A 10040-nucleotide genomic window follows, 5' to 3' on the forward strand; every position below is an offset into this window, starting at 1 on the left:
TTTTTTTTTTTTTTTTTTTTTTAAAATAAATATATATTTCCTCTTAAGCTGTTTTTTTTGTTTGTTTTTTGTTTGTTTGTTTGTATTGCATTTTGTATTTTATTCCTTTGAATTAAAGAAAAAAATGAACATGCCCTAGGAATGCTTTTATAAATACTGTTAAACATTGAATACATACAGCATAGTATTAGTAGTCCTAACTCTTTGTTGTTCTGTAATGACATTATCCCAATTTATCTTTCCTTTAATGTGAGATAAACTGATTGATCTAATCTGTTTTCCACTTTTAGCTTCTGTAGCCAAAAAGAAGCAAGTAATTTAATATGATGAAGGTGAGTTTGCAAGGTTGCATCATTTTTAAGACTGTATTGTAGGAAATGAAATGACCTAGTTTGCCAATATGTACATTATATTATAAGAGAGACATTTCTATGTGTCTTCAAGCTGTCCATCCATTTCTGCAGTTCAGAAATGTATTTGCTTAATATCAAAGTGGATAAAAAAGGAAACAAGTAAAGGAAAAAATCAAATAGGTCCTGTTTTGCTAAATACTAGTTTACCTGTGTTGTCTGATAGAAAAAGCACATTTAGCCAGTAAAATACAGGCTTGTGAGCTGTAGAGCAGGTCAAAAAAAAAAAAAAAAAAAAAAAAAAAAAAAAAGGTAGATGTTGTTTATAGTTTGTGTGCATGCTTTTATATTTTTAAGGTTTTAGCAGAAAACACTTCTCTGGATTCCACATCATTATAACAATGCCAAAATGCTAATAAATAAATAAATAAATAAAATTCTGACTTAGTGAATACCATTTTGGCACAGCTTTGTTTTATTATAATTTTTCTGTCTAGCTCACCTGGAATAACAATGCACTTTCTACAATGGTATTCTGAAAACTGGAATTGATGTAGGGTAAGTTAATATCTCCCACATTCAACTTCCGAGAAGCAGCAAAGAGATTATTTTTCTTACATTTAAGGTGGTCTTTGTATAGATAAGATTTCAAGAAGCGAAGATTTACCTGTGAGTACATGAGTTTCTGCTGGATTTATTATTATTATTATTATTTATTCCAGACATCTAAATAAACATTAGAATATCCTGACATGACAGTACTTGTTTCATGTAATCCACATTCTTTAAGGTTATATATCTGATATGATGGCAAGAACTAATACTGCATATTATCATCTTCTGGCTAATTCTACTCCTTCCTTGTATGCACGCCTATGCTATGCATGACAGACTTACAGAGAAGGCTATTGCATGCCTTTTCTTGCATTACTTGTACGCTCTATACGCTTCATCACAAACAATTGCAGATACATTTCTACATAACCACTCCCATTCCAAGTTCCACCTATTTATCTCCTCTACCCTGGTCAAATTAAAAAGAAAAAAAAAAAAAAATATGTAATGATCTTATAAAGGTAAAAATGCCACAGAAACACAATGCTAGAATACTTGCAGTTTAGGTTCCATGGTTGTTTTTTCTTGACATGGTGTAAAGAAGAGCACGTGTGAAAATCTTTCTCCCATGTACAACAGGCATTAATCTGAACTCTGGCATTTATTTTTGCAAAACTTGACTTCTTTGTGTTGGGCAACGATGTTTTTTATATCACAGCCTGCACAAACTTATTAGTAATCTCAACTAATCAGCATGAAACTGAAGTAGTTTTTGAAAGGTTAAAAATGATGAGAAAATAAGTGCAAATAAGTATGAAATAAGATGTGTATTTTAATAGTCATAAGTTAACAATTATTAGGCTTATATTTCAATGTTAAGAGAATGCCATCATAGTTACAGAGCAGTTCATCACTATAAAGGAGTGCTTGTAGAAAAGAAACTCGGGTAACTACCTCCTCTGAAAACAGTGCGGGTTAGGAGGAAAAAAAAATATATGAAGGTAAGATCTGAAGAAAATTAAGACTCTTCATGTATAAGTCCCTCCTTGGAGTATATGAAATTATTCTTACTGTTCTAAGACTAGTGGTGAATATTTTTTAACATGTAAAGTTGTTACATAGGCTTAAATGAAATGAATACTAATGGGATCGAACCACTTATCTTGATAAGTTATTCAGTTGTAAAAAAGCTGTTGCTTTGCTTACATAAAATTATAAATTTCATTTTCAGAAATAATTTTTAAAAGTACTGTTCTTACATAAGTCAGTTCTACTGAGGTTAAAAATATCTCGGTACAATTTGGCCCTATACAATGAAAAACATTATAAAATTGGAACTGTTAACTCTATGAGTATTGGTTTTGCAGTAGTGCCCATACTGTGTAATGTGCTCTTCACACAGACAATGAATGCATTGCAGTCTGTAACTTGTCTCAGAGAGGTGAGTGGAGTTTGGCATTCAGTGAGAAACTTTAGAGATCAAAGTAGAAGACTAAGGCATGTTGGAAAAAAAAAAAAAAAAAAAGTGAGAGAGAAATTATAGTGAGTACTGTACTCCATAATCAATTTGAATAAGTTAATTGATACATATGCCATTCAGTCTGTAAGAGAGAAATGTAATTAGAAAAAAGTGGTCACACTACAAAGAAATAGGCTGCAATTAGAGATGGGGTTGGATGAGGAGTCCTTTTTTTTTTTTTTTTTTTTTTTTTTTGAGTTGCAGGAATTGTTTCTAGCTCCTGCTTAAAAGCCTCATTTATCAAAACCCCAAATATTATGATATTTTGAATTGTACAGGTAGCTTTTATAAAGGTAATACTCTGACACCTTATACAGGAAATACTCTTATTTCTACCTCTGTTCTTACCCATGTGAAAGACAAATCTAGAATCCAGTCCTTGTACCCACTCCCTGGGCTTGAGTGTAAAGGCTCACTGCATCAGGTATATCTAGTTTAAAATGAGGTGCATCCTTTGCATTTAGCCACCATCAGATAGTTTTGTATGACAGTCTATTGTTATTTATAGATAACTCATTAAATTTCCCTCTGTGAATACTAAAGCTACTCTCCTTTTCATTTTCATTGTATAACAGCTGAAGTAATACTTCAATAACATAGTAGTTCTCACCTTCGTTGCCAGGATTGTTGTATGCTTTCTTACAATATTTTTAGAATAGATCTATGCAACTGAAAAATTATAAAGTTTTGCTGAGAATATACTCTATAATTTCTCAATAAATGTTACTAGCATGATACAAAATTATCAAGAACATTGTTTAATAAAGTTTAGAGCACTTCCAGTAAGGCTATAGACTGGAAATTATTTTAATCTGCAATTGTGTAATTGCTTCAGAGGTTTACAGGAATCACCACCGCCACTGTGTACCTTGTACCTTTTTCCACCAAAGGAGAAAAAAATCCAACAACACGCACAAAAACCCATAAACCAAGTTACTGTACTCCCAAGTTAGTCCTAGGCAGAACTGTTAGGGAGACAGACAGAACACGTCCATTGCCAGCCTAGATGTCAGAAAGTCTTATACCACAGTCATTATACCAGATGCAAAAAAATCAATCAGCAAGTACCAATGCAGAGTAAAAAAAACATTGTATGCTAAACTCCTAGCATTAAGCTCTGAAGGGATGATAAGACACATAATATTGATACAATCTATGTAACTGGTGAAACTATGCTGTTTATAGTTCTAGCAGAATGATATGAAATCAAGTGCAAAAGTAAGATAAAATAAAAAATCCCAACAAGAAAAGTAAGAAAAAATAATTTTGTCTCCAACCAACATTTCTAAAATACATTAAGAATTTTTGAACTCTAACATAATGATAAAATTTTAAGTGATCGATGGGATATTAATTTATTGGAAGAAGGGTATGAAGCATTCTAGAGTGCAATAATGTGAAAAAATAACTCGTCTTAGAAGAATTGAGTCAGTATTCAGTTCCCTTTTACATTCAGTAATATTGTATGTAACATGGCATAGTTTCCAAGGTAAAGATCTTCTCTGGACCTTTTAGGTTGCTGGATTTTTATCACTCAGTTTAAATGAGATTCTATTCAGCATCTGCCTTTGAAGATTTCACTTTAATAGGTTGATGGGAAGCTTTAATTTCAGATCAAGGAATGGAGACTTCTGTTTCTTTTTTCTTTGATTGTTTTTGTTTGTTTTTGTTTTGTTTTCCTGGAACTGAGTAATTACCAAATATATTTAGATTTGAACCCTCAAAGTTATGTTAAGCTGTAGTAATTACATGTTCTACCATTCCTAACTTACATTAGTTTAGGTTATGTCACTTTACATGAAAATAAATTAGAAACCCTCGAATTCATGAGGACTTGGAGAGACAAAGATATGAAGTTTGTTAAAAGGCTAAATAAATTGTTTTACTCTTCCTTTTTGTTTGTTTTCTTCTTTTCTTACTTCTCTTCCTGAATTTTGAAGGTAGGAAATGACCTAGTTGTTGGCGTCTTGGATTTGTCACCTTGTCTAACACCCTCTGTTAGAACTAATTCTGCATTTTCTCAGGGTGTATGCAAAATATATACAGAAGTTGAATCAAACTTACCCATAAGGCACCAACAGTCAAATAAATCTGATCTAAAGCTTTCTCCCACAGCTAGAATGGTTACAGAAGGAAAGAATTTGGGTATAGTGTGTTATAAAAGAGCTGAAAGTGGCGCATTGCATGTGTTTTGGGCTAGGTACAATGAGACCAAGGATCCTAAAAAATAAAACTACTTAAGTAAAAATAACAAAACAAAAAGAATACCTAGGGTTTTGTAAAGCCCTAGAATCCCAGTTATCATTGGAAGCTACCGTGTCACACATCTCCCGTTAAGACTGGGTGTTCTAGTCTGAACACTTTAGAAAGTCTTGTTACAGCTTCTTATGTAATCTGAGAAGGACATGATTCTCTTCTAAAAACTAACTACAAATGGATGCAGTCATTCAGAAAGCAGAAGGGTTGGGTATAATGCTTTTTCCTTCATTCTTGAGGAGGCCAAAAGTATATCATACTATAAGAACTATCAGACTGCTGTCAGGAGATTGCACTAAAAGTGTGTTACAGAATTAACAGAAACAATGCTGTCACTCAAGAAAATGCATTCTCTCAGGACACCCAAATCTAAGACTTTCTTACCTCCTGATACTCCTGATGAGTATCAGCATTGTTACCCCACAACATTATCTATCAAGTTCTTAAAGGGCGATTCTTGCTAACTCTGAGTCTCTATGGTCAGGAATATATTTCAAAGCAAGTGCCTTGCTGTAAACCTAGTAGCCTGTCTTGTTTCCTGGTGCTAACTTGTTAATATTTTATAGGGTTTAATTTTGCATGTCTCTAGATTAAGACTTTACAGCTTCCTCTGGGAGGCCATCCTTTAAGTCTTGTAGTCAGTCATTTTTCATGATACCCACTTTAAACTTTCCTTGTTGATTTCACTGAAATCCTCCAAATATTATAGCTGGTTCTCTCAGTGAGTACTTGAAAATAAGATAGAAAATGAACAAATGCTTTAATGCTTTCAGATTTCAGTACTAAACAATCAGAAAAAAATTCAACAAATTTCAGTAATGGAGGGGAAGAGGGAGGGAAAGGAGGGAAAGAAAGAAAGAAGAAATAAATTATTTGTTTTATTCATATAAATGAATAATTCTCATTGGTAGTTGATGACAACTTCAAGAAGACACACCGCAGATAAAACAAACTTCCATTAAGTCATGTTGTGGGCTGATTGCAACCCAGTCTCCTGTGAACATGTGTATTTGTCCCCCAGAAACATGTGCAAACCTTTGGGAAAACAAGATACAAATTTAATTCAAGAAGTAAAAAGCCTGTTCTCTCAGAATATTTTCCATTGTAATTCCCTAAGATTTTCCTATCGTTAAAAGGTTCTAAATATCTTGGTAACCATGTGTAGGCTTATGTCTCTCCCATGTGGAAGGGAGCAGGTAGGATAGACGCAAATCATTGGTTTCAGAGTTAAAATAAGGTAAACACTTTTGATGGCTCATATTTACATATTGCATTGGCTTAATCAAATTACATGTTTTAAGAGCAAATTCAGCTAAACTAGTTAGTATTTACCTAGAAGTAGGCATGCCAAATTTTTGCTGAATCTTTTCTGATTCAGCTGAGAATTTAAGGCCATCCACATAACAGACAAAAGATAAATAGATTTTATATTAATTTTACATTCACAAATGAAAAATTAAGTTTCTGCTTTTTCTAGCCAAAGTCTACAAGCCATCTGAAGGGAGGGAATATTGTAGAATTAGTATAAGGGACTGTAATTTTCAATAATAATCTGACACAGGAACAGTGAGTGTTGCTTGTTTTGTGAGCCAGTTTTCAAAGTTTTAGGGTCTAGTTTAAAAGGTATCTGGGCAATTGCATATAGAAGTATGTTCCTCATTTTTAAATTTGTGCTTGTTGGAATTCTTAAGATTGGAGAAGGTGTTTCTAAAATACCAGTCAGTGCTCATGAATTCATCTTCCCTCCAGGATCATATTCCACAAGATTCTTCTAAGTATCTCTCTTACAAGATCAGATAATGGTTGAGGTTGTAAGGGACCTCTGGATGTCACCTTATCACTCCCTTAATCAAGCATGGTCCCATAGAGTGGGTTGACCAGGACAATGTCCAGGCACCTTTTGAAGATCTCCAAGGAGGGAGACTCCTCAGCCTCTCCAGGCAACCTGTGCCAGGGCTCAGTCACCTGCACAGTAAAAAACTGTTTCTTGATGTTCAGACAGAACCTTCCTGTGTTCCAGGTTGTGCCTTTTGCCTCTTGACCTGTCGCTAGACACTACAGAAAAGAGCCTGGTTCTCTCCTTTTTGCACCCTCCCTTCAGGTATATTATACATTGATAAAATCCTCCCAAAGTCTTCTCTTCACCAGACCAAACTCCCAGCTCTCTCAGCCTTTCCTTATGGGAGAGATGCTCCAGTCTCTTAATCATCTTAGTGGTCCTTGTGGGACTCTTTCCAGTAGCTCCATGTATTTCTTGTACTGAGGATCCCAGAACTGGGTGCAATACTCCAAATGTGGTCTTACCAGTGCTGAACACAGGAGAAGGACCACCTCCCTTGACCTGCCAGAAACTCTATTCCTAATGCAGCCCATGATACCATTAAACTTCTTTGCCACAAGCACACATCACTTGCTCATATTCAACTTAACATCCCACACGACCTCCAGGTCCTTTCCTACAAAATAGTTTCCCGGACAGTTCACACAAACACATACTGTTATATGGGAGTATTCCTCCCTAGTTACAGCATTTCATATTTGCTTCTGTTGAACAAAGGAACAAGTCAAAATCTGCTTTTCTCCTTCTCTAGCTTCTTAGGATCCTGAGCTCTACAATCACATTGCCAATGCAGCCAAAGCTGCCACTGACTTCCACTTCCTGACCAGTTCTTTCTTGTTTGTAATGAGTGCCAAAAGAACACCTCTCCTTGTTAGATCCTGAATTACCTGTGTCAGGAAGCTGTCATCAATGTACTCCATCAATCTCTTAGTCTACTTTTGTTCTGCTGTGATATTTTCCAGTAGATGTCAGGATGGTTAAAGGCCCCCGTGAATACCATCATCTGTAAACACAAAGTTTCTTTCAGTTGTCTGAAGACGGCCTCAACTCCTTCTTCCTTATCAGGAATGACCCATGTTGATCTGCCCACCAATCCTGACCCATCATCTCTAAGCTTCCCAAGGCAGATCTGCTCACACACATAAACAGCAACAACCTCTTCTCACGTTCCCCCTTCTTGTCCTTCCTAAGGGGCCTATATCCCTCCATCACAGTATTCCAGTTGTATGAGCTACCCCACAGTATTTCCATTTGCCCAATGAGGCCATAGCCCTGTAACTGCTCATAGGCTTCTAGTTCCTGCTGTTTGTTTTCCATGCTGTGTGGATTAGCGTTTAGGCATTTCAGAGAGTCACCCGAGTGTGCTGATTCCCCAGAAGGGGCATGAGAGCTTTTTTCATGATACTGCTCTCCAGGAACTTCCTTAATTACATGCCTGTGCTGCTGGTGATCCCCCTTCAGCCTTGTTTTATTGATTGTTATGTTCCTTCTGTTACCACCACCTCAGATCCTTTGCTTGCCTAATCTATCCACCACTTAGTTGCATGGACTGCTCTACCTGTAAAAACCTGAAAGACATGCCCTAATTAAAAAATTACCCATAATCCTAGATACTAAAAGGAATATATAGTCATTTTCATCCCCATAAGCACGAGCACAAATGCTGATCTGAATGCCAGGACTAAAAAGAAATTTGGAAAAAAGTCAGGCTAAAAGCTTGATTTCTTAGCTTCTGCCATGGTAATTGACAATAATTGCTGGAAAATGATAAATGCCTTCAAATTAAAATAAACGAAAACTAAATGATGGACTAAATGGTCAACAGGTCAGCTGGTAACATCTACTGATGTAAAAAAAAAAACTTCACAGGTTCCAGGAAATAATCACACCCTACCTCTTTCAATTTTCAGTCTTTTTCAGTTGCGTTTATATTGCTTGTGCCTATCAGGAGAAGGCATATTGCAATTTAATGACAGCAACAAAACTCAATTCCAGTAAAATATTACATTATACAGAGCATTAAACCCACATAAAATACATTTGTTAAAGTCTTTGCCTCTGGAAAAGCAATCTGAAAGGCAGAAGGAACTGCACACTTGTTATTTCCACAAACTTCATTTTACATTACTTTGTGGGACAGTCCATCATAGTTTAGTTCCCACTCCTCAGGCCTCACGGTGTTTTCTTTCAAAAACTACTACTGTCTGAATGAACAGCATAATTTGGACCAGCTGGGATTAGAATACCCAAATATGGGGGCTGATTTTGCTTTGTTGTCACCTATATTCCTTCATCTTCATCTGGATAACACACTGGTTATCTTTCTTGCCAGTCATTTTTCCCTCTCCTTTGTTTTAAAATGCACAGTGTGTATTAATGAACTCTTCCCCTTTTAAGAAGAGTATGCACTCTTTCAGCTTCATCTGGCCTTGAAACCAGCTTTTGAGGGTTTCAGCTGAAAGCCATTCTTATAAAACTTCCAATACCAGCCAATATCACCTGTCTAAGACAGAAAGAAAAATGAAAGATATACAAAATAAAAGTGGCAAGCACATACCACTGTCTGATTCAACCCTCTTGGAAAACAGGAAAATCAGCAGAAATTTTAGTTTCTAATAAAGTGTTTTGCTTCTTTTTATAAACTTGGCGCACAGAAAGCATTACTTCATTGCTCTGTATTGCCAGAAGTATTCAAGAGCTTGAACTACTAAATATTGATGGAGTTATTAGTCTTTGATTGTACTCAAATAATCCTTTTAGGAAAACCATGGTTTTGTTTAGGTCTGGGATTGTGTTGGGAACGCAGAGGGGTGCGTTGCTTCAAAATTTTCTGCAACGTTTGAGTCACATATACATTTTTAGTCTTGCTCTGGATTGTGACATGTGTTGGACAACCCTGACTGATTCAGCTTGAATGAAGTGCTAATAAGGAAGTCCCTTATGGTAGTTAAATGCCTGTCATATATTGTTGCCTTTCATTCAGTAACATACCGAAATAAAAGATTTCATGATGTATTTATTTTTTTTATTATTATTTACTTTTCTTCCCAAGGGGTGATTTCACCTATTAGTATTGCAGTTCATTACCTCTGCAATTATATTATCTTTTTTTATTGGTACACATTTTGCTAAATCTAAATGTGATAATCTGTGGACATTTAAATCTAATAATTATTTTTCTAGGAATAATATTGAACTTGTAGAAAAATTTTAATATAAAATATAAAGAAAAAAATCATTTTTAAACTATATATTTAATGCCAGGCCCTCATTTTTACTGTTGTGTTATAAGCAATACTTATATTGACATTAACAGTGTATGACAGAAGCTCAGATTTACAAGGAAATTAATGTATGTGATACAAAATTACACTACTAATAAGAAAGCAGTATCTTCCATAGCTTAAATGTTATCTCTTAGTAATAATGACTGCAGAATTGTTAACACTTTTGCTTAGAAAATAGAAAAAAAAGTGAATATCATAGTACAAACTGGACTTTTTACCTCCCCTCCCCCTCC

The 10040-nt window shown here is 35.1% G+C and overlaps 1 long non-coding RNA gene across 1 annotated transcript in view; it reads left to right on the forward strand.

Moving 5' to 3' along the window:
- Positions 1 to 6387: 6387 nt before the first annotated feature.
- The window catches only part of LOC118168518, a 34859-nt gene continuing 31206 nt past the window's right edge, over positions 6388 to 10040 (forward strand). The window contains exon 1 of the long non-coding RNA XR_004751618.1: positions 6388 to 6781. This is a non-coding gene — a long non-coding RNA (uncharacterized LOC118168518). The remainder of the gene's footprint in view (positions 6782 to 10040) is intronic.

This window comes from Oxyura jamaicensis, chromosome 5, assembly GCF_011077185.1.
Source record: "Oxyura jamaicensis isolate SHBP4307 breed ruddy duck chromosome 5, BPBGC_Ojam_1.0, whole genome shotgun sequence".
NCBI classification, from domain to species: Eukaryota; Metazoa; Chordata; class Aves; order Anseriformes; family Anatidae; genus Oxyura; species Oxyura jamaicensis.